Raw genomic sequence first — 25,186 nt, forward strand, 5'->3', positions numbered from 1 at the left:
ATACCAAGGGATTTTGGGAACAGTCTTTGTCAAGTCACAAAAGATCATGTTATATTTTTTTCCCCTAAGGGTAATATGTGCCCACTTGCTTTATGTTTATATAGTTAGAAGGGGCCCCTTCAAGAACAAGAGTCTGCCCCAGATGACTTCTTGTTTCTAAGACAGAGAGAGGCTGACAACTTTAAAATGGCAGTTTCTCTAATTAGTTTGAATCGTTGTTTAATCAGGTCCCCAGCTAAACAAAGAAGATTTTTCAAATTACTAGAACTCCCTATCATTGGAATGGGCCACCCAGAGATTTGAGTTCCTTGACATTTCAACTGTTAAACAGAGACTAGCTGCCTCTTAATAAGAAATGCTGAATTTCTTATTAAGACAACTTTCGAGAATGAGCAGAGTTAGCATTATAAGATGAGAGAAGCGACAGCTGGACCATGAAGTCTTTAAAATGTTGCTTGAGCTCTGGGGCACTCACGATTATCTGATGGGCTGGAAGAAAGATGAGAGATGGGTAGGGTTTAGGATAAGTTGGCCTCCACAGGCCCTCTAGTTCTGAGATTCTGACTCTTCTAGGCCTTTCCAACATGAAATTCTAGAACTGACTTTGTGCTGTGATTCCTGAGGATCTTACAGGCTCACCAGAGGGTCAGGAAAGTGAGTGACTGTGACAAAGTTGAGGTTACCACTGATCTAATTTTTGCGTTTCTCCCAACCACTGCTCTCCCTTTAGGCCAGAGAAATACAGATATAAAGTACAGCCTCTTATGTGTGCTTTTCCGCAATTTAAACAAATACAGCCTTATACTTTGTCCACGATGTTAATCTACTTTTCTCATTTGACCCTCTCCAAACCTTGTGATATGGGGCAAGTTAGTGCTTATTAAGCCCTTTTTAGGTGAAGAAATCGAGGTCCAGAGAAATTAAGTAACTTACCTCTCTGAATTGTGCATTAGGATGACTGCTATCCTTAGTACTCTCAATAAATATTTGTTGAATGAACCAAAACTGGATTCTCTTGTTTCCTTGGCCAGTACTTTGCTTCCCTGTTATTCTGAGCCCCGTGGGGGGCTTTCTGTGAACAGCTTTAGGATTGGCTGGTTTTTGCCTATCTTCCCTTTGGGATTCCCTCATGCTATAGCTGAAGCTGTGTGCACTCGTTAGAGAGCATCATCCCAGTTGCGTTCCCTACAGAGTGGGAAGGGAAAAAACACTCCACCCACTGTAATTCTTTTTTTGTTACTTGTTTTCTGGGATCTTCATATCATTGCTGACAAGAGTGACTCATAGACTTCACTATGTAATTTTCTTGGTTGAGAGAACTTTTTCCTTAGCTCTAGAAGAAATTAATTAATAGTTATGAGTTGCGTATGGTTAAGGCACAGGTGTTTAGCAGCTTTACCCAGAACACAGCAGTTACTTCGTCTAGCTGAGCCCAGACCTATTACTTTGGTTTGGTAAAACTCTGCAGCCACAGTGTGCCTAGCTATGTTAGGCGCTTTAGGGGAATCCCTTGGGGTGAGAGGCTCAGAGTCCGATTGGCGAGATGAGGCACTTACATGAACAGGAAAATGGTTTGAGACAGTTTTTAATAAAATGCAGAATCAAATAGTAGACATGTAAGTATTTCAGTGTGGGGAATAGGTCATAATGGGATAGAAGGTATAGTGGAAAGAGTGTGTGCCTTAGAACTATGGGCCACTGGTAAGTTAACTCTCTGAACTACTTTTTCCTTACATGTAAAATGGGCATTGTAATAGCAGCCTCACAGGGTTGTGAGGATTAAATGAGGCAATGTGTCTAAAGCACCAGGCTAGTGACTGATACATTGGCATTAAACCAATGATAGTTCTCTCCCTAGAGGAGCTAAGCCTGAGAGGTAGACTAGGATTTGGCGGAGAGGAAGAGGGGAAGAACAATGATGGGAAGAGAAGGGATGGGAAGGGGCAAGTCCCATATATGTCAGTCTGGTGGAAGTGGACGGTACATAGAAGAAGCAATGAGAAGTGAACCTAAAGTGATAGATGTTTGGACTTCATGTAAATGGGATGTTATTATGGGGAGTGTTTTTAAGCCCTGTATACAGATGTGCATATATGTATATAAAGCCCTTCTTATCCTCTTTAGTGTAGTATGATAGCTAAGAGTTTGGACTCCAGAACTAGACTGCCTGTCTCTAAATGCCACCACTTAGTTATACTTCTCTGTGCCTTAGTTTCTTTTTTTTTTCTTTTCAAATTGAGGTAACGTTGGTTAATAACGCAGGTTTTATGTGTGCAACATTATAATTCAGCATCCGTATACACTACATTGCGTTCACCACCAAAAGGCTAGTGTCCAGCCATCACCATACAATTGACCCCTTTTACCCATTTCACCCTCCCTCCACCCCTTTCTCCTCTGGTAACCACTGATCAGTTGTGTGCCTCTATGAGTTTTTTTAAATTTCTGTTTGTTTTGTGTTAATATTACACATATGAGTAAAATCATATGGTGTTTATTTTTTTCCATCTTATCTATTTCATTTAGCATGATAGCCTCAGAGTCTATCTATATTGTTGCAAATGGCAGGTTTCACCACCTATGTTTTCATTTTTATGGCTAATTAGTATTCCATTTGTGTGCATGTGAGTGCGTGCATGCACGTGTGTGTGTGCACATTTGTGTGTGTGTGTCTGTCTGTGTACCACATCTTCTTTATCCATTCATTTATCAATGGACATTTAGGTTGTTTCTATATCTTGGCTATTGTAAACAATGCTGCAGTGTATGTAGGTTTGCATGTGTCTTGAATTTAGCGGTTTGTATTTTTTTGATAAATACCCAGAATTGGAGTAGCCAGATCATGTGGTAGTTCTATTTTTAATTCTTAGAGAATTCTCGATACTGTTTTCCATTGTGGCTGTTCTAATTTACATTCCCACCAACAGTGTACGAGGATTCCCTTTTCTTTGCATCCTCTCCAACACTTACTGTTTCTTATATTTTTGACAAGATAGCGCCACAGTGAGGTCTCATTGTGGGTTTGACTTGCGTTTCCCTGATAATTAGTGATGTCGGACATATTTTCATGTGCTGCCTGTTGGCCATTTGTATGTCGTTTTTGGAGAAATGTTTATTCAGATCCCCTATCTACTTTTTAATCAAGTTGTTTGTTTTTTGTTGTTGAGATATATGAGTTCTTTATATATTTTGGATATTAATGCCTTATCAGATGTATGATTTGCAAATATCTTTTTAGGTTCGATAAGTTGTCTTTTCATTTTGTTGGTTTCCTTTGCTGTGCAGAAGCTTTTAGTTTGATGTAGTCTCATTTGTCTATTTTTGCTTTTGTTTGCTTTGCTACTGAAGTTGAATCCACAAAAACATTGCTAAGACCCATATCAAGAAAGGTACTGCCTATGTTTTATTTCACGTATTTTATGGTTTCAGGTCTTATGTTCAAGTCTTTAATCCATTTTCAGTTATTTTTCGTGTATATTGTTAAATAGTGGTCTAGTTTTATTCTTTTGCATGTGGCTGTCCCATTTTCCTAACATCATTTTTTGAAAAGACGTTCCTTTCTCCATTGCTTTTTCTTGGCTTCTTTGTTGTAAATGGGTTGTCCATATAGTGTGGGTTTATTTCTGGGCTCTCATCCCAGTGATTCTGGATTACATTCCAGTGATTATAAGTCTGTTTTTCTGCCAATACCATACTGTTTTGGTTACTATAGCTTTGTGCTATAGTTTGAAATCAGGAGTGTGATATCTCCAGTTTTGTTCTTCTTTTTCCCAGGATTGCTTTTGTCTATTCAGGGTAATTTATAGTTCCAAAATTTTAGAATTTTTGTGAAAAATGCCATTAGGATTTTGATAGGGATAGCAGTGAATCTGTAGATTATTTAAGGTAGTATAGATATTTTACAGTGCTAATTCTTCCAATCCATGAACACAGATTATCTCCATTTCTTTGTATCTTCTTCAATTTCTTTAAAAAATGTGTGAATTTTCACTGTGCAGGTCTTTCACTCCTTGTTTTAAATTTATTCTTAGATATTTTATTCTTTTTGTTGAAATTATAAATGGGATTGTTTTCTTAATTTCCTTTTCTGATTTTTCATTGTTAGTGTATAGAAAACAACAGATTTTTGTATATTGATTTTATACTGTATAACTCTACTGTATTTGTTTTTTATTTATGACAGTTTTTTTTTTCCCCCGGAAGGCTCTAGGGTTTTCAATATATAAAATTCCTTCCTCTTCATTTTTTTTTTTTTTCTTGATGAGTTTGAAAAGGACAGGTATTAAATCTTCTTTGAATATTTGGTAGAATTTACCAGTGAAGCTGTCTGGTCCCAGACTTTTGTTTTTGGGGAGATTTTGGATTATCGTGTTAATCTCCTTTCTAGTGGTTGGTTTATTCTAAGAATGAGTCTAAGAATTTATTTATTTCCTCTAGATTTTCTAATTTGTTGGCATATAGCTGTTTATATAGTCTCTTATGGTCCTTTGTATTTCTGTGGTATCTGTTGTAATTTCTTTTGTTTCTGATTTTAGTTATTTGAGCCTTCTTTTTTCTTAGTGAGTCTAGCTAAAGTTTTGTCTTTTTATCTTTTCAAAGAACCAGTTCTCAGTTTCATCGATGTTTTGTTTCTGTAGTCTCTATTGCATTTATTTCTGCTCTATTTCCTTCCTCCTGCTGACTTTGGGCTTTATTTATTCTTCTTTTTCTAGCTTCTTTGGGTGTAAGGATAAATTGTTTATTTGAAACATTTCTTCTTTGTTGAAGTAGGCCTGTATTGCTATAAATTTCTCTCTTGGTATTAATTTTGCTGTACTCCATATTTTGGTATACCATATTTTCACTTTTCTCCATGTATTTTAAAATTTGTTCTTTGATTTCCCCATTGACCCAATAATTGTTCATTACCATGTTGTTTAATCTCCACATTTTTGTTATTTTTCCAGTTTTCGTCTTGTAATTGATTTTTAGTTTCATGCCGTTTGGTTAGAAAAGATGTTCGATATGATTTCAGCCTTAAATCTATTCAGACTTGTTTTGTGTCCTAACATATGGTCTATCTTTGAGAGTGTTCTTTGTGCACTTGAGAAGACTATGCATTCTGTTTCTTGTGGATGCAATGTTCTATATGTATCTATTAAGTCCATTAGGTCTAATATGTTATTTAAGGCCACTGTTTCCTTGTTTATTTTATGGCTGGATAATTTATCTGTTGACGTAAGTTGGGTGTTAAAGTCCCCTACTGTTATTGTGTTGCTGTCAATTTCTCCCTGAGGTCTGTTAATAGTTGCTTTATATATTTAGGTGTTCCTATTTGGGGTGAATATGTGTTAATAAATGTTATGTCTTGGTGGATTGTCCCCTTTATCATTATCTAATGTTCATCTTTGTCTGTGGTCACCTTTTTTTAGCTTAAAGTCTGTTTTCTCTGATATAAGAATAGCTACACCTGCCCCTTTTTGGGTTACTGTTCGCTTGGAGTATCATTTTCCATTCCTTTATTTTGAGCCTATGTTTGCCTTTAGAGCTGAGACGAGTCTCTTACAGGCAGCATATAGTTAGGTCTCATTTTTAAATCCATCCAGCCACTCTGATTGATGAGTTTATTCCATTTATATTTATGGTAATTATTGTTATTTGAGGATTTACTACTGCCATATCATCTTTCGTTTTCTATTTGTTCTATATCTCCATTATTTACCCTGTGTTTCTGTCTGCCATTTTAGTTCAGTGCTTTTCTTTGATATTTTTTCAGTTTTTTCTTCTTTATGTTTTGTTTCTCTGCTTTAGATTTTTGTTTTGTAGTTACCATGTGGTTTGTATACAACATCTCATAGATAAAATCATTTCTTTTTTCAAATGAAGATGATAGCATCTTCATTTGCCTGTACAGGTTCCATCCTTTTTCTCCTCCCTTTTTATGTTTTTGTTGTTACATATTGCTCTTTGTTATGTTGAGAGTTCATTACCCAATTGAAGTAGCTATTGTTATTTTTAGTATTTTTTCTTTAGCATTTATACTTAAATTTAGTGATTAACATCCAATTCTGAAATAGCTTTACAATTTTATGGTTCTGTCTGTCCATTTATCATAGTACTCAAGGTTTTCTGTAGAAGAGCTCCTTTCTTGTAAGGCAGGTCTAGTAGTGGTGAACTCCCTCAGCTTTTTTTTGTTAGAGAAAACCTTTATTTCTCCTTTAAATCTGAAGGATACCTTTTCTGGATAGAATAGTTATAGCTGATGCTTTTCAATATTTTGAATATGTCATTCTACTTTCTCCTGGCCTATAGAGTTTCTGCTTAGAAATCTGCTGATAGACTAATGGGGGTACCTTGTAGGCTATTGTCTTTTTGTCCATTGTTAACTTTCAAATTCTCTGTTTATCATTGACTTTTGACAGTTTTAATGTAATATGTTTTGAAAAAGGTCTTTTTGCATTGATATAATTAGGCGTTCTGTTAGCTTTGTGGAGTTGTATATCCAGTTTTTTCCCCGGCTTGGGAAATTCTTAGTTATTATTTCTTTAAATAAGCTTCTTCTCCTGTTTCCCACTCCTCCTTCTGGGATTCCCTTATCCTTACGTTGATTTTTCTAATGGAGTTAGATAGTTCTCATACAGTTTCTTCATTTTTTGTGTGATCTTAGTTATCTTTCCTCTTCTACTAATTCTAGATTTCTATCTTTGAGCTTGTCAATTCTCTTTTCTGTATGGTCTGCTCTATTTACAATACTTTCTAATGCATTTTCCATCTCATTTATTGAGTTCTTCAGTTCCAGGATTTCTGTTTTGTTCTTTTTTAGAGTCTCTGGTAAAGTACTTCTTTTCCTTAATTTATTTCTTAGCTCTCTGAACTCTCTGAATTTTCTTGAAGCGCATTGAGTTTCTTCATGACAGTTATTTGAATTCTCGATCAGTTATATTGAAGTCCTCTATGACTTTAAATTTACTTTCTGGAGAATTGTCTTTTTTGGGGAGGGGGCGGTGATATTGTTTTACTAGTAATTTTTCATGGCACTTGATGAATTATTCCTCTGCTGGCACATTTGAAGTAGTGAACACTTTTCTGAGTTGCCTCTAGTTATGCTTGAGAGCTAGCATTTTCCATTCTCCACTGCCTTTGCCAGTGGCATTGCTGGTGCCCTAGTTGCCACTGCTTGTGCGTCCAAGTTCACTGGTTCCTTGCTGCTGTCAGTGTCACTGGGTCACAGGCCACCACTGTTCCTGGAATCTCCAGTCTGGGGTGCTGCTGTGCTGCTTGGAGTCTCTGGTATCAGGTATTTCTGTGTTTCCTAGAGCCTCTAGTCTTGGGAACTGTGCCTTAGTTTCTTGATCCGAAAAACAGAGATGTTAATAATGATACCTTATAGGGTTGTTGTGAGGATGGATGTGATAACAAATAAAAAGTGCTCAGAATAAATAGTACCTGATACATAGTGTTGCATAAATAGTAGCTGCTATTGTTATTATTATGAAAATTAAACAAAACTTTTATGAAACCATGTATATCCTTACTGATGAACTCTGATAATTTAAAAAAAAAAAAAAAGCTGATCCATTAACTGAGGAATTGACATCTACATTTTGAAGACCTCTGCTATAGGTAACGAAGAATCATCAACATGGTGAGCAAGGTGAGGCCTACATAAAGTGATAGTAAACAAGATCTAATTGGGAGGCACAGGATAAATTAGAGGGAGGAGAATTGGTAATGAGCTCTTGAGATAGGGTGTGTTCATGTTAAATTATCTAGTACGTTTTTGGCATTTGAGGTAATTACACATAGGGTTAGGCAGTACAAGTGTAGGAATTCAGCAGCCTTGTCAAAAAAACCTCAGTTCTGGTGAGGGAAATGTAACAGTATGATGTCAAACAGTGTTGTCATAGAAAAAGCATTGCTGCATTTTTTTTTTTACACCTGGTCTTCCTAGGTGGTCTCCCATCCAAGTACTAACCAAGCCTGACCCTGCTTAGCTTCTGAGATTACACGTGATTGGGCACATTTAGGGTGGCATGGCCGTAGACTGCTGCATATTTTTGAGTGGATAAATGTTGCCTGAATAAAATAGGATGATCATTGAGAACTATAAGATGCCAGAAGAGCTCTTCAGAGGAGGCATTACATGGATTGGGCCTAAAGGTAGTGTAGGATTTGCTCATCTGGGGGAACTACAAGGAGGTGAGAGTGGATATAGTATATAATTGAATTAGTAGCCAAACTTCAACCCAATTTTTCTGTTTCAGACCTTAAGTGGCATGTAATATCTAGACTGCATGTGGTGTCATTATGTGGGCTGCACAAGTAGGCCTCATTTCCTGAGAAGAGTGGTCTGTGATACTTGGGTAGCACATTTCCAGCTTCTTTTTCAGATTTCCAAATCCCATGAAGGCCAGCCTGAATTGGCAGCTACTCTCTTTCATTTGGATAGTAGGAAGGGCTTGAGCACCTACTCTCCTACCCTTCTTTCCAGTGCTGCCTGTTCTATGTGCATAGGCTGGGCCTAGCTGGAACATGAGTTTGGTGACGGATGGGGAGGGTGGCAGGGACTGCTGGATTTTGGGCTTCCACTTAACGAACTGTGGTTTGGTAAGAACTTTTTTTTTCCTCTTTACTCTCTGTGTTTGTGCATCGTTAAAGGACTTTTGTTTTTATCTTTGGCCAGCTCATGTTAAACCACTAAAGGTTTCATTTAACTGTATTGTTTCTCACTTTGGGTGGCTATTAATGCCATTAATGGTAATGTCCACCAGTTGAGCTCTTTGTGAGATAAAGTAGCCAGTTTTAAGGAAGGAAGCAGAAGTGTGTGAGGGCAAGATAGAGAAGTCTCTAGTAGAGTCTCAAGCTTATGCTCAGAGCTTTGAGTCTGTTTGAGTGCAGGGTAGAGCTATGTCCATTACAGAGTTTGTTGGACTTTACTTGGAGCAGGTGCCCCAGAGGGATAATATCATTTTTGAAGGAACCAAGGCTATAGTATATTTCTTTTATCCCAAGTCAACTGTTCTGCTAGGAACCCATAACTCTTTCGATTGCCCTTGCAGACCTCTCCAGTCCTGTTTGTGCAGGCTTAGGATCCTGGCATTTGGATGTTTCATTTTCTCTAAGGCCAAGCCAGTAGCATCTTCTCTGAGAAGCCTTTCCCTTACCCTTAAGGGAGAATTAGTCTTCTCACTTTCACAGGACTTGGTAATGTCCCTTAGTTGTATCCTGATTACCTGTCTTCACTAGAGGGTTAGTTGTTGCTGTTTTTTTTTTTCCTGGTAAAGCTATTGTGCTTTTATAGAAAAGGATTAGTGACTGGTAAACATAGGTTTTTCCAAAAGAGCCACAATTCAAGTTTCCCCCTAAAGTCTATGGCCATGCCACCCTGAACAAGCCTGATCCTCTCTGATCTCAGAAGCTAAGCAGGGTCGCACCTGGTTAATACTTGGATGGGAGACCACCTAGCAAGACCAGGTGCTGTAGGCATTAAAATAAAAAAAAAGGTTTCCCCAAAAGATAAAAATTAAAAATCTTCTGGAATAGTTGGAAAGATATACCAGAGAATAAACACAAGTTTCCTTCATTCCTTCCCTCCATATATCTTTTAAGGTTATATTAGTAAGACTTGAAGAAAATAAATTATTATATGTGTGTGTGTGTGTGTACATATATATGAATGAAGTTCACATAAGCAGTAGAAGCAAATGAATTAGTCAAAAAATGGCATCTTTTTAAAATTGTGTGGCTCTAGCACATAATTGTATACAAAATAAACATCAATAATGAAGAACGAGTGAATGAATGAATGAGTTATTGGTAGATTTTCAGTACTTGTCCGTATTAGCAGTTCAGACCACAACTGAGTTGATTTGGGGCCAAATTTAATATCTTATGTACAGACTTAAGATCATATGAAATATTCTCCCCTCATAGGGTGTTGTCCCCTGGCTATTCCTTTTTCAGTATTCCTCTCTTTTTCTTAATTGCCATTTAAAGATCTGTATGCTGAGAATGAGCTGAGGATATGGTGTCTAATGGATATGGTGTCTAATGGATATGGCGTCTAATGGCAGCCAAGGCTTTGTGGTTGATCATCTCACTAATTGAATCACCAACTTTGAGGTATCAAGCAGGGGAGCTTGAGTATATATAAGCAGAGTTTAAGGGCTCTGTATACCAGTATGGGGAAGGGTGGAGTGGGGAGTGGGAATGGGAATGATGGTAAAATGAAAAAAGAATGGTCAGAGAAATCTAGAGTTTTTAACTCTTCCTCAATATTATGTGTTGGATTTTTCCTTTTTTATGATCTTGAGTCAATGTAGTCTAGTAGAAAGAACAGAATTCAAAAGACTTGACTTTCTTCTGCCTCAAACTCACTGGGCCACCTAGGACAAACCATTGCTGCTCTATTGGTCTCATTTTCCTCATTTGTCAAGTGGGATCGGAATCTCCGCTCTGCCCTTGACTGTCATGAAGATTGGTGAGATGTTGGATGAGAAAGCTCTGCAGAGCAGAGGTGATGGTGCCCTGATCAGAGCAGGAGAAAAGTATGGTGACTCTGGTCGCCATCATATCTTTTCTCACCAGAGTCTTCCTGCGTCTGGAGGAGTCAACTCTTGTAGCCCAGTCCTTGATGCTTAGGTTCCTCTGATCTTTCTGTTCTTTCCAGCCTCTAGATAGTCACTCTTTATTATATATAATGTGAGTAACCCAGCAATGCCAGTCTTCCCAGTAAGACCCTCCGTTGCCTCTGACTTACCTCTATCAGAGCATTTACCGGGCTGTCTTGCCATTGTCTTTTTCTTGGTGCTATTAAGAATATAGGCTTTAGAGTCAAGCTGCCTAGGTTTGAATTTTTACTTCTACAACTTATTGGCTGTGTGCTCTTAAGCAAGTTACTTAATCTGCCTGTGCCTTAGTTTCCTATCTGTAAAATGAGAATAACAGTAATTGCCTCACTGAGTTACTATGAGAGGTAAATGAGGCAGTATATGTGGAAAGTTTAGAATAGTATCTGGCATATAGTCAACATTCAAAAATATTATGAATTATCATAAATATTACTTAATAGTCTCCTCCCTGATTGGAACTCCTATAGGCCAGGGACCATGTCTATTTCCTGACTGTATCTCTAGCACTTAACGCAGGGTTGGAACAGCGGGCACTTGTTAAGAATTTCTTAAATGAAATTTAAGTTTGAATACTAAATCTTCCATATACGTAAACTAACTTTATGACTGCCCAAGAAGAGACTTATCTTCTTTAAGCTTCAGTTTCCATATCTGTTAAATGGGAATCATAATTTTGTCTTGTGGGGCTGACATGAGATTGAATACATATGAAATTCTAGGTGTTGTATAAATGTAGTTCTCTCCGTTCCTGCCAGCTGTGTGACATGTGAGGGCCAAGCAATCAGCTAATTACTATAGTACCCCAGAGTGGCCTGCTGAACCCTGAATTGCTTTTGAGGTTCTGTTTTCTGGACATTTAGGCCTAGGACAGAAGAAAGAAGCAGTATCGGGATTTCTCTAAGCATTTCTAGCCTTTTCTATCTGCCTGTCCTGCTTGTTATTCCTTAGATTCTAAGTTCCTAGAATAGCCAGAATATTTTTCTGACTTTTAGTTTTCTGAAGTGTCTTAATCAACTAGAGCACTTTTGTTTTGGCTTCTTTAAGCTTGCTCTGTTTGGACCTTGTCATTCCTCATTAGCCCTTAGTATATCCTGCTTATTTTTAGCTTCCTGACCCGTTATACTTTTTCCAAGGCCAAAACAGCATCCACATCATGTGAGGTAAATCACTTTATCTGGTTAACTTTAACTAGTGGGATGCACACTGGCCTATAAGGTAGAAGACCTGAATTCTAGTGTTGGCTCTGCCATTGTCTAGCCGTATTACCTTGGGCAAGGCTCTTTCCCTCTCTGGATCTCAGGTGTCTCATCATTAAAATGAAGGATTCGAACCAAGTAAGTAGTTGCTAAGGGTCCTTAAATTCTGAGTATGAGTTTGGACAAGTCATTTTTTTGGGTGATGATGGTTGGTACTTAGCTTCCTCATCTGTAAAGTTAAGAAGGTTGGACTGAATAATTTATAAAGTCTCTTCTAGGCCTGAATATTTTCTCCTTGACTTTTCCCCCGCCCCTTTTGTCTTGTATTGCTTTCTGGAGCATTTCTGTGACAGTTAACAGCTGTGGACAGGAAACTCTTGAACACTTCTGACTTGGCAAAGGTTGCTGCTCTGAACCTCATCCCAGCCCATTTCCTGTGTTTACAGCATTTGGGTTTTTCACTTAGTGACAGGCCTGACAGGTCATACTCCAGTCCTCTCTCCATAGCCTGGTGCAGGGTAAACCAAAATGAGCACCAATTATAGAGTTGGGAGACAGAGTTTCAGCCTCCTCTTAGGCAAGTGGCTTTCCCTCTTCGAGTTAAATGTCCTCATCTATAAAACCAGAGAGTTTAACTAGATGAGTCTTTCTGGCTCTAATAGTATAGTATAAAACTATTTGCCTCCATTTTATTCTCCCTGAGGGACACTCTGTTTAGCCTGTTTCTTCCACATACTCCACTGTGGAAGGAACTCGGGGGAGCTCCCTTTCCATATCCTACATGGGAAAAAATAGGAAGAAAGGAAGCCCAACAGCTATCTTGGGCCTAGATTGGCAGCAGAGAGGGGTGGGGAGTTGAGGTTGGAAGCTAGTGTGACCGAATTGCCCAATAAGTCAGGTGTATAGTTGATAACCAGGTGAACATCAGTTTACATTTATTCTTTATTTTTAATTAAAAAATTAAAAAAATTTTTTTCAATTATAGTCGACTATAGTCTTGCCATCTTGACCAGAAACACATTTCCTCCTCCTTCTCTTCTTTCTCTCCTCCTCCTCCCATTCCTCCTTTTTTTCCTTCCCTTTCCCCTTCCTCTTCCTTTCCCCTTCCCCTTCCTCCTCTCCCATATTTATTCTTATCAAGACTCTGGAAACAGACAGTATCCAAGTTCCAGCCATACTCTCACCATTTCTGTGGCTTGAGCAAGTTACTTAGTGTATCTGGGGCTCAGTTTCCTCCTCTTATGTTAGGGATAATAAAAGTATTGGTTTCACAAAGCTGTAGAAGAGACAATATATGTAGAAGTCCCAGCATAGTTCTTGATATGTCTATCCTTAATTCTATTCTTGTAGAGATAGCAGGAGAACCCTGAAGTCTCATTCCAGAGGAGCTAATAGGCCAGTTGGGAACAGAATTCAATTATGGTTAGAAGAGACCTTGTGAAGTGGTTGGTGTCTTGACTAGATTTGGTGCAGTCCTCTGACCTGAGAGGGGGTGACTCACAGTGCTTGGAGTGGTTAATGAAGGTTTTCAGGTGGAAATAGGACTTTAATTGAAAGGTCAACAAGTCTTAAACATGAGGAACTGGAGGGAGAGCCATTCTAGATACCCACCTACACTTTGTCAAGCTCTGGTGCTTTGTGTAGGTCACTTTCACATACATCTCTTCCCTCTCTCTTCATCTAAGCAGTTATTATCCAAGGAATTTATCTATTTTTCTTCTTAAAATTTTAAGAGAAAACAATTTTAAGACAAGGGGAAAATATAACATTTATTCAGAGCAAATTAGTTTTACTTTAATCAATGGGCTGGCTCGTTGGCTCGTGTAATCTTAAGTACTTAGAAAATTGTATTATTATGCCTTATTTTACAGATAGATGAAGAAATAGTGCCTCGAAAAAGTTAAGCAATTTTTTCTTCTCAAATTAATAACCTATAATAATAAATCAAAGGAGCCCTAAATTAAATACAGCTTAAGCCAGTTTAGAAGATATGTATAGTTTAACATTTGTGTTTATTCTCAGTAATCTGTAATGGTGAGAGTCTTTCTGTGCTTATCTTCCAAAGATGGCAATCTTATTCCTGGCTCTTACCTATACTTACCTCTTGCTGCTAGCAGTAATTCCCAATTTTCTACATCTTATTTTTTACCATCGACTTTGATTCTGCCTTCCTGCCCAACCTTAATTCTTTTCTCAAATATTTACCAACCACCTAGTTTATGCCAGACTAGAGGTGAATGCAAATACCAGTTCATACTTGGATCTTTCAATGTAGTGTATAGACAATTACAATAGAAACAACTTGATAGTAATTAACATTTACTATGTGCTGTGCTCTATTTGAAAAACTTTATAAGCATTCATTTCATTCTTACAACTTTATAAGGTAGGTACTGTTTTCTCCTTAAAGATAATGAAATAAATGGAGGAGGCATAGAGAGGTTATGTAATTGGCTTAAGATGTGATAGAAGCACAGGAACTATGAGAGCATAAAAGAGGGGCCTCGAATCTAATTCTAGGAGTCAGTGTAGAGACTTCTTGGAGGAATTAGAAAAAGCCATAGTGGAATCTTGAAACTCAAGTAGGAATTAGTCAGGTGTAGAGTGGGGGAAGGATACTGCAGGTAGAGGGAGCATCACGTACAAAGCCACAAAGAGAGCCTTGTGTATTTATGAAATTGAAACTAATTTAGTGTGGTGGGAGTGTAGGGTATATGTGAGTGAATGGCATGGGGTAAGGCTAGAGAACTTGATAGGGATCACCTCTTGAAAATCCTTGTATACTTTGCTATATTATATTGATTATATAGGCCAATGGTTCCCAATATTGGGGATTTGAAGCCTTGAAAGGGGTCTTTGAAGGGTGTCTCATGAATCCATATCATTTCCTCAATCATTTTTTAATCAGTGGATACTAAAAGTACAGCTATTTTTACATGGAGCTTTTTTGAATTCCTCATTGAAGAAAGTTAGGAATCACCGTTGTAGGACTTTGGGAGCTCTGCAAAGGATTTTTTTTTTTTTTTAATTAAAACTTTTTGTTGAGATGATTATAAATTTACATGCAGTTTTAAGGATTAATACAGAAAGATCACTGGGAAACTGTGCTAAGTTTCCCCCACAGTAACATTTTGAAAAACTGTAGTAGAATATTACAACCAGAATATTGACATTGACAAAATCCACCAATCTTGTTAAGATTTCCTCAGTTTGACTTATACTTTTGTGTGTATAAGTTGCCCTTTTATAACTATACCCTTCCCTTCTGTTCCCTTCCCTGTCTTTAACATTTCTAAAATTTTATTCTTTCAAAAATGTTATGTAAATGGAATCATAGAGCATGTAACTTTTTGGAATTGACTTTTTTTTGCTCATCATAATTCCCTAGAAATTCATCTAAGTAGTTAATGTATATCGTTACTTGTTCCTTTTTATTGCTAAGTAGTATTTCATTGTATATAAGTATCAGAGTTTAATCATTTATCTGTTGGATGGATCTATGGACTGATTTTGGTTTTTGACTAGTATAGATAAAGCTTCTATGAACATTTATGTACAAGCTTTTGTGTGAACCTGCGAAGGATTTTATTCAGGAGGATGGTCTAGTCAGATTAGAATTTTAGAAAAATTATATCGATCGCTTTGATAGAAGATGAGCTTGAGAGAAACTAGAGCAGAGACAGGGAAGATCAGTGAGGAAGTCAATTATAGTAACCCAGGCAAGATATACCGAGACCTGAACTCAGTTCTATGTGAGCTGGAATATGCTTTGCCATAGGGGCCTTTACTCAGAAATTACATCAGTCTTGTGTAGATGAGGGAGCAGAAAGGGGGAGCCTGGGCTCTAGGGAGGCTCAGGCACCTTTATTCTGGATAATCAGTCTGCATTCAGGGGAGATGCTCTGCTACCTTAGCTGAGAACTGCATTAAGTAAGGAAGGGTGCCAACCTAGTTCTTAGAATGATCATCCTGACTGCAAGGTTTTCCAGTAGATGTTCCTGGTTATCTTTTCTCAAGAAAAGAAGAAGGGGGGCCAATTGTCTTCCTTGTATTGTTTAAGTGGAGGCTTCTGTGGGACAGAAAGATGATAAGAAGCTCTCTCCTATTTCTGGTCTCTTTTGGAGCCTAGGAATGTGTTCTCTGGTCAGCCAGCCAGCAATGGGCCTGGGAAGCAAGAGGATGACCTCTTATTGCTATAGAAACTGGAATTTACATTGTTTTTACCCCACGTAGTGGTATGTCTGGCTCCTCAGTGTTTATATCTTCAAGGCATTTATCGCTGTGCTCTTGGGGCTGCTGTGATTAGTACTAATTGTTGGGAGCCAGCCCTATTTCCAAACCCAGAAGGGTATAATCCTAGAGGGTCCGCTAATAAGTTGGGCACCTTCCCTGGGCACTGTGCAAAGTCCCTGTCTGAGCAAGGCCTTGGGTCCCCACCCCAACACTTTTAGGAAACTTTTCCCAGCAGAAAGCTGTTTTGAGTTATCTATAATTATTTTCTTGGCCATCCCAGACCCTGACAAGTACTGGCCAAGACACAAGAATGTTTGGATCAGGACCCAGGTCAGAGAATTTGGGGTAGCTTTTGAACAAGTGTGTGTTGATTTAATATCTCTGGGGTTGTCATACTTCTTGGCATGGATACCTTTAAAACATAAAGACCTGTGGTGTGTGGGACCCCAAAGCTGAGAAAGCAAATCTTCAAAATCTGTAAGCAGCTTTCGGTTGTCCCTTGACCAGGTATTGTGTTGCCCAGCACTGGGCCAGACATGGGAATGTCAGAAAAATCAGCCTCCTCTTGCTGTATTTGGGAAGATTAGACTTACAGGTAAAGCAAAGAATAGAAAACCGAACAACTAACTTTTTTTTTTTTAATAAGGACTTTACTGTTTTTCACAGAACTTAACTAATTTTTCATATAAGAAAATTAATCCTTTGGAGTAGTCAGGATATAGGAAAGTTGGAATTTAAAGACCCACATTTACCACTTCTGCAGTTCAGCACACATTTTAATAATTGGGGGGTAGGGGTAGAGGGGACCCTGGGGGTGCCAAGAAATAAGTCTTTGTATTCTCAGTGTCTTTGGCTAGTTCAGCTAGCTAGTTCAATGTTCAGCAAATAGTTGTATGAAAGTTATAAATGAGTGTTGACATGGTAGCATGTTAATGCTGAACTAGGGGTCAGACACTTTTAATTCAGTCAGAAAGGTTCTAGAAGTAAAAGGGCAGGCAATTCGGCTTTTAAGCAGATCGACAAGAGTCCAAAGCCCTGCAGGAGACCCAGGAGGAGGCACAGGGAGTCAGAACAGTTAGAAGACCCCTGCTCCAGAGGGCTGAGTTTTTGAGGTCATGGCCTGCTTGGTGGAGACTATCTTTAGGGATTCACCATCTTCTTCTGGAAGGAGGCTTCTCATGAGATCAAAGTTTGAAGAAAAGAAAACTAAGAGAAGGAAGAAGGTGGAAATGGGACACAAGAGGGGTAGCTGACTGTTCCCTCCCTGACTTCAGGAGAGGGCCGGAGATTTCATCTCTTCTACCAGATGATTAGGTTCATGCACTTAAACAGAAGCATATTCCTTCACTCTTTGGGTTCCTCCTGGCAGAGTGTAGCAGAGACTCAGTATTCCTTCTCTAGTGTCTTTTTAACTTTGTTTCTAAGCCCTAATGAGGAAGGGGCCTTTGGCTAGTGCTGAGCACTAAAGAAGTTGAGGCAAAACTAGAAAGTTCTATTTTACCCTGCTTAGGGAATGGCACAAGCCCAGTTAGGACTTTGTTCTTAATAGACAAAAAGTACATGATGGGCCCTGCCCCTATTTGTTGGCCTTGGAGAGTAAGAATTAGCAGTTCTAGGGAACCCTCTTGCAGAGGGTCATCTGGATCACCCAGCTGTAGCCTTACTACAGGACATAGGGTAAGAAGTTAGTATGGTTTCTAATCAGGTTTTGCCACTATTTTGCCACCCAGCCTAGGGCAAAATAGCCTCATTTGATGGCCTTTGTTTCCTTCTCCAGTTGTAAAGTGAGCAGTGATCCTAGATGCCCTCCAAAGCCCTTCCAACTCTGCCACTTAGAATCTGAGTACAATGAGGGATCTCGATATCCATTACTCCCACTCTGTGCCTGGAGCTTTTGCAAGATTGATACAAAGAACCCTCTGACTTTGGGTCCTTTAATAAATTAAACTGTGTGAGATGCTGTGCTCCTTGCTCTTGGCTGCTTGGCTTGTGTTGCTTTCCCTTCTGCCCTCACTGTCTTCTCTCTCTTGTTCAGACTGATTTCTTCTGCTACTCTGGTCTTTTGCTCCTTGCCACATTCTACTTTGTGTCTTTGTAATTCATATACTATGCTCATTCTAGTACTTTTTGTGAAGGATTCTATTTTTTATCTGTGTTTGAATTAATTTGCTCTTTTATGCAAAAAGTTCTAGGCCTTCTTTTGTTCATTCAACAAATGTTTATTGAAGCCCGATGGTTGTGCTAGGGACTTTGCTAGGTGCTAGGTATTGGCTAGAAGCTTGGATTCATCCATAAAGAAAACAGCCATGTTTTTTGCTGCTATGAAGCTTACAGTTTAGTGGAGAAGACAGACATTAAGAGTATTTTCACACAAATAATTACTATTGTGAAAAGTGTTATAAAAGCAAAATATAGGGTACTTAAGAGAATGTATAATGTGGACCTGAACCAGTTTGGGAGGGAAGATGAGTTAAGGAAGATTCTTTGAAGAAAAAGAATTTAAATTGAGACCAGCAGCTTGAGTCAGATTTTTCAGGTCAAGAAGGAATAAAGAGCTTTCTACATAAAAGGAATTCTAGGTGGTTTTCAGCCTGGGCTGTACGTTAGCATCACCACGTGTAAGAGAGCATATGAAGCAACTGGACTGGTGCTTTGTACTTGTGCTAACTATTGGGAATATAAAGCAATACAACTACTTTGGAAAACAGTTTGACACTTAAAAAGGTAAACATACCCCTATCATATAACCTAGCAGTTCCACTCCTAGTGGAACTCAAGATAAAAATGAGAACTCGTTTTCACTCAGGAAAAATGAAAATACTTTCCCACACAAAGACCTGTACATGGATTTTTATAGCACTTTATTCGTAATAGCTAAACACTGATGAATGGATAAACAAATTGTGGTATATCCATTCAGTGGACTACTACTAAGTGATAAAATGGAGGAAACTACTGATGCAAACGACGACATGGTCGAATCTCAAATCATGCTGAACAAAAGAAGCCAGACACAAAAGAGAACATACTGATGATTACAGTTATTTGAAGTCTTAGAACACACAAAATTGATTTATAATGATAGAAATCAGATCAGTGGTTGTATGGGGAGGGAGCTTGGAGTTGGCAGTGAAGGGCCAGGGGGGGAACAATTTGGAATGATGAAAACGTTCTATATTTTGTTGGAGTGGTGGTTATATAAGTGCATATGTTTGTCAAGCACATTGAACTATACACTTAAAATGGGAGCGTTTTATTGTATGCAACTGTGCTTTTAAAAAAAAATCCATGCTCCATTTTTTTAAATGTCAAGAATAGGCAGAACTTATCTGTGGTAATACAAACCATAATAGTGGTTACCAGTACAGGGAGAGGGAATAACAGTCACGTTGTATTGATTGGAAAGGGGCAAGAGGGAGGGATTCTTCCTGGAGTATTGGGAAGACAGACATTAAGTATCTTGATTTTGGTGGTAGTTACATGGATATGTACATATATAAAAGTAATTGATCCAAACAACTTAATTGACCCTATGTTTATGTTTATTTATGTACTTTACTGTATGTTTGTTTATCTCAATTAAAGAAAAAGCAAAAAACAATCCCCCCTCCCTCCACCCAAACCCATACCTAGGTCTCATTCATAGAGATACTGATTGAATCGATTTGGGCTGAGGCCTGGGCATCAGCAGTTTAAGAGCTCCCTGGATGAGTCTAATATGTAGTCAGAGTTGAGAACCTCATGCTGTGTGCAAAGGAGGGAAGACACTTGACATCTCAGAGAAGGATCATGTGAAGCTGAAGAGGTTGCTGGACATGACACCAGTAAGGTGGCAGGTGGCACATCATTCTGAGAAATCTGAACTTTGTCTTAAGACAAATGAGAAGCTTTTGAAGGCCTTTAAGTAGGGAGATGATTTGGTCAGAGATTCATCTTGTATGTACTAGCACTTTCTATAGCTAGCCTTTCTGCTGGGCTTTTTCAGGTTAAGGGTGGATTCTTATCCCATCAAGAGTCACTGCAGAGCTTGCCTAGTCTTGGCTTGGCGGGGGTTAGTGACAGGGGTTAGTGGCAGAGGGGCGGGAGTTGGGAGAAGAAACAGGAGAAATATTTCACAGATGAGGCTTCTGTTGGTAAAATTTAGCAGTTTCCAGATTCCCTTCAGGTTCCAGCCAAACACTGAAGAACCAGTGCCCTTCTCTGGTTCTACTCCTAATTTGTGCCTTCTTCCCTGACTGCAGTTTCTCTCACTTCATTCCCTTTGTGCTGTGTCTCACATGAGACAACCCATTATCAGGCTCAGCTGTAGTGGCTCTCTGCTTCCCATGCCTAAAGGTATGTGTTCTCTGAGGGGCGAGTTACTATTCAGTGATGAGAAATAAAAGTGGGTAGGAAAGAAGAGGTATCAGGTAGATGGTGGATATTGGTGGTGGGAATAAATGGGTTGTGCTCAAGAATTCTCTTGCCTTTTGGGGAGATATGGTTTGTTATGAATCCATTCTTCTGTGCATTCATTCATTCAGCCAGCATTTATTGATTTTATGCTTCACAGGACAGATTTTAGTGGTGGTGCCATACTGGGTGGGCCCTGGAGGGACAGAGTGAGTCAAACTTGCCCTTTTCTGGATGTGGCATGTGAGCAGCTCAGAGCATGAGAATTCATATAACAGAGTTATGTACAAAGTGCTTTGGAGCATCCAGCAGTAAAAGATTAACTCTGCCTGGAGAAAGGAGAGGCCATTTGGGTGGGAGGGAAAGGTCTTTGTGGTTTTATCTGCCAGTGCTTCCCAAAGTGTGGTCTGCAGACCATTGGGGGCCACCCAAATCTTTTTTGGGATGCAGAAAGTCAAAGCCATTTTAATAATGTTCAGATATGATTTGCTTTTTTTTTTTTTTTTTTTTTTGGCACTGATGGTGCAAAAGCAATTAGGTAAAACAGCTGACACCTTAACAGGAATCAAAGCAGTGGCATAAAACCGCACTAACAATCGCTGTATTTCTTCCCTCCGAGGACGCTCAGTTTTTAAAAAGTTTTTAAATAAAGAACTAAAAATGTATTAATTTTATTAAATTATGTCCCATAAATACATGTTTCTTTAGTAATCTGTGTGATGAAACAAGAAGTTATACATAAAGCACTTCTGCTGCTGTACAAGTTTGATATTTATCTCAAGGAAAAAACACTTTTGTGATTGAATGACAGGCTGAAGTACCTCCTTTTTTTTTTTTCTGGGAACACTATTTTTACTTAAAGTACAACTAACAGACAAACTACAGTTACTCAGACTTGTGTATTTGGCAGATATTTTTTGGAAAATGAATCAAGTGAGCCTGCTACTTTAAGGAGAAGAACTGGTAGTATTTGTTGCTGATGATAAAATTTCAGCTTTTAATTGAAAATTAGTATTTTGGAAAATTTGTATCTGCCACTGGGAGCTTGACAGCTTCCCCAGATTTAAATCTTTGCTGAGGAAATCAGTGGTAATATTAATAATTACAATTATTTTGATGTTGTATAAATGAAATGTGTCAAATTTGGAAGCTCTGCCTAACTCATTGAATCAAGAGTTTCAAAATGGCTAATGCATGATGTTACAAAATCATGCGTAGATACCTTTCAAAGTGCAAGACAGACCAGCGGATTTTAATGTAATAAGAGTATAGAAAGTTCATCCATATAGTTTCAGATTTCACACTGTAGTAAACCTTTAATAAAGCTAGTACTTTTTGAGTTTTGGTGTGGTTTCAGAGAAAAATGTCCACAGTTATCTGAAAGGTTATTAAAATACTCTTGCCTTTTCCAACTGCGTTTCTATATTTTGATCTTCAATCAAAACAATATATTGACTGTGGAAATGATATAAGACTACAGCTGTCTTCTATTAAGCCAGACATAAAAGATTTGAAAAAATATAAAATAATCTCACCCTTCTTATGATTTTTTTCTAGAAAACAATTATTTTCATAAAACACACATTCTTTATATTAACTCATAGGAAATGTATTGTTTTAAGATTAATTTCTAAACATTGGAATTTGTGTTTCAATTTCTAATATGGTAATATCAAACAGTTTTGGGATTTAAAATTTTTAAGTGTATAAAGGAGTCCTGAGGCCAAAAAATTACAAAACCTGGCCTTATGTTATTCTCTCTACTTAGAATTATTCTCTTTTCTGCCTCGGGAATCCCACACATAATTGTTGGTATTTAGTTACTTATTCATAAAACATTTACTGACCATCTATCAAGAACTGACTTTTGCCTGCTTTTGGGAACAGGGTCCCAAGCCCTTAAGGAATTCATAGCCTGATGGGGAAGACAAATTAAACAGAAAACTGCAACACAGTATGATAAATGTTACCTATGATAGACTCATACTTAAATGTAGTGGGAGTCAGATTCACGTGCCAGTTTACCTAGAACATATGACCGATCAATCTGATTGGACTGCACCTCCTATATTTGGTACTTCATGGTCTACAGAGAAAGTGGCTCAAGTTAGAAAATGAGAACTGTTCACTTGCTGCTCTAGGGGGAAAGAAGGAAAATACAAATATATTGAATGTTGGCTTTTTGCAGGTCTCCTCTGCTAGGTGTTTTAAAAAAATGTGGTCTTATTTCACAAAAACCTCATGCAGCAGAGATAATTATCCTCATTTTGCAAATGGGATTTTGGAGGCTGAGATAAGTTAAGCCACTTGTCCAATATCATATAGTTGTAACTGATGAAGCTAGGGTTTTGACATATGTGTTCTGACTCCAAGTCCAGGGCTCTTTCTTTGTGATATGATAGTAATGTATTGCTAAATGGGTAGATCTAAGGTATTTCCAGATGGCTCTGGGAAACTTTGCCAAATTAGAATGTATAAAAGAAGGTAAAAAAGTTTCATGAGATGGAAGGAGGAAGAGGGGAAGGTGGGGAGAGGGAGGGAGGGAGGGAGGGACGGAGGGAAGGAGGGAGAGGGAGAAAGGGAGAGAGAGAGAGAGAGAGAGAGAGAACAATTTAGAATTTATGGGCCATATAGTCTCTGCTTTTGGAGACAGGGTCCCAAGCCCTTAAGAAAGTTCATGGATAGGAGGGAGAGAGAGAGAGAGAGGGAGGGAGAGAGAGAGAGAGAGAGAGAGAGAGAGAGAGAGAGAGAGAGAGAGAGAGAGAGAAGAGAGAAGAGAAAGCAGGAGTCTAGGGAATACTGGAATTTATTTGTGAATTTTGGCTGACATATTTTTTTCTGGACAGGATTCTATGGCCATATGGGACATCAAGATTTCATACTCACTTATTCTCAATCCCTTAATCCTTCTCTATGCCAGATGATGCCAGCAGCAAAGGTCACCTGTTTGTTTGGTCAGGTTACAAATCAGAGCCTGATGTCTGAAGCCTAAACTTCTTGGACCTTCTGTAAGCTTTTGGGAAAGGGGCTGGCTGACCTCAGGCCAATCAATGGTTCCTAGCTTGGAAACTCCCAGTCCCTAGAGCTCGGCAAACGATTAACATTATTTTTAAAAGCCTATTAGAAGTTGTGCTTTACCTAGGATAAACCTGTGTGTGGATATGGGCTAATGAAGAGATTGGGCTTCTTTCCTTTTGGTCAGAAATCTGTCAGTTCAGTGTGGTTCAGGTGTGCTACCAATGGCCTTCTAGAACAGGAGTCAGCAAACTATGGCCCAAGGACCAAATCCAGTTCATCGTCTTTTTTTGTAAATAAAGTTTTATTTTAACACAGCTAAGGTCATTTACTTCTGTTTTGTCTATGGCAGCTTTTGTGCTCGATGATAGAATTAAGTAGTTCTAATATAGACTATATGGCCCATAAATCCTAAATTGTTTACTCTCTGGCCTTTTACAGAAAAAGTTTGCTGACTCTTAGAGTAATCTTGATTCTCTCATGGCACTTAGCACATAGTGCTTTAATCATCTATTCCCCACCCCCTTACTTTTATAATTGAGCTCCTTAAGAGCCAAGATAAAATCTGATTCATCTCTTTATGCCTTGTGATCATTACAGAGCCTGACGTATGAAGAACAGTCAGTAAGCGATGTTCGCATGGGCAAATCATATTGCTGATCCAAAACTTGTATTGGCAATTATATGTGCCTTTGCTTAATACAAAAACAGGAATAAGGGAGGGAAAGTGTTATGTTGGTTGTACTAATACCCATGCTGTGTGCTTCATCTACGAACTAGTTATTACTTATTGCTTTATTGTAATTTGTTTTGTTTTGTTTTTTGGATTGGTAGTTCATGGATAAGAGTCCATGAAGGAACCAATCATGCCAAGAGCTCTTCTTGGTGAGGAAGTTAAGAAACAATGCCCTAATCTTTGGCTACATTCTGTTCTTTCCCTCAGTACTCACCACACCTCTACCCCACCCTCTATTTCCCACTCCAGCTTGGCAAGACAGATGTAGAAGAACATGTTTATGTGGAGATATTTCTTTTGTATACAAATTATTCATCTTAATTCTTTTATAAAGTCATTTCTTCAGTGTGCCTCTTACCAGTATTACCATTCGTGGCTTCCAGAATATGAAACCAACCTAAAGATATCTGGTCACCTTGGCATAAAGGCAATCAGGTGAGGTGCTGGCCAGGGAGTCAGCCAACCTGGGCTCTTGTGGCTCTTCAGCTGCCTTTGACTTTGGGTACATCAGTTAACATCTGTGAACTTCAATATCCAACATATTTTTCTTGAGTCACATTTGGGTCATTTAAACAAATTTATATTTCTACCCCTTTCTCATTTTGAAAAGGATTTGAGCAACTAGCAAGTGAGAGAGAAGTGACCTGTCTTATCCTGTCACTGTTTAACCAGCAGACACATAAATGATTAAATGGATTAGAGTGTTTCAGGTCTTTGATTCGTGCCTTCCAGGAGGCTTCAGAGCAACAGCCTCTTTACCCCGTCTTTGCTTTCTCTCCTGTGACAGCTTCTATTATCCGGGAAGGCAGGATCTTTTTTCTATCTTCTTTAGGGGCGAGCTGAAGAATATTTTGCCTAGAAAGTAGTTATCAAGATCGGGGTCAAAAACAAAGAGGAATTTTAGAATCTGGGAATTAGAAGACATATTAGAAATGGCAGTTAAAATTTCTTTTTCAAATAATGAGCTTGAGACCTGGAGAAGGGAAGTGACCTCCCTGGAGTCA

General features: G+C 38.5%; 1 protein-coding gene and 1 pseudogene across 2 annotated transcripts in view; both read left to right on the forward strand.

Moving 5' to 3' along the window:
* Positions 1-25,186, forward strand: part of STIM1 (stromal interaction molecule 1) — a 173,675-nt gene that overhangs the window by 61,442 nt on the left and 87,047 nt on the right. The gene's annotated exons all lie outside the window — the stretch shown is intronic.
* On the forward strand, positions 9,347-9,465 carry LOC118603681 (annotated as a pseudogene).

This window comes from Rousettus aegyptiacus, unplaced genomic scaffold (genome assembly GCF_014176215.1).
Source record: "Rousettus aegyptiacus isolate mRouAeg1 unplaced genomic scaffold, mRouAeg1.p scaffold_m13_p_5, whole genome shotgun sequence".
Taxonomy (NCBI): Eukaryota; Metazoa; Chordata; class Mammalia; order Chiroptera; family Pteropodidae; genus Rousettus; species Rousettus aegyptiacus.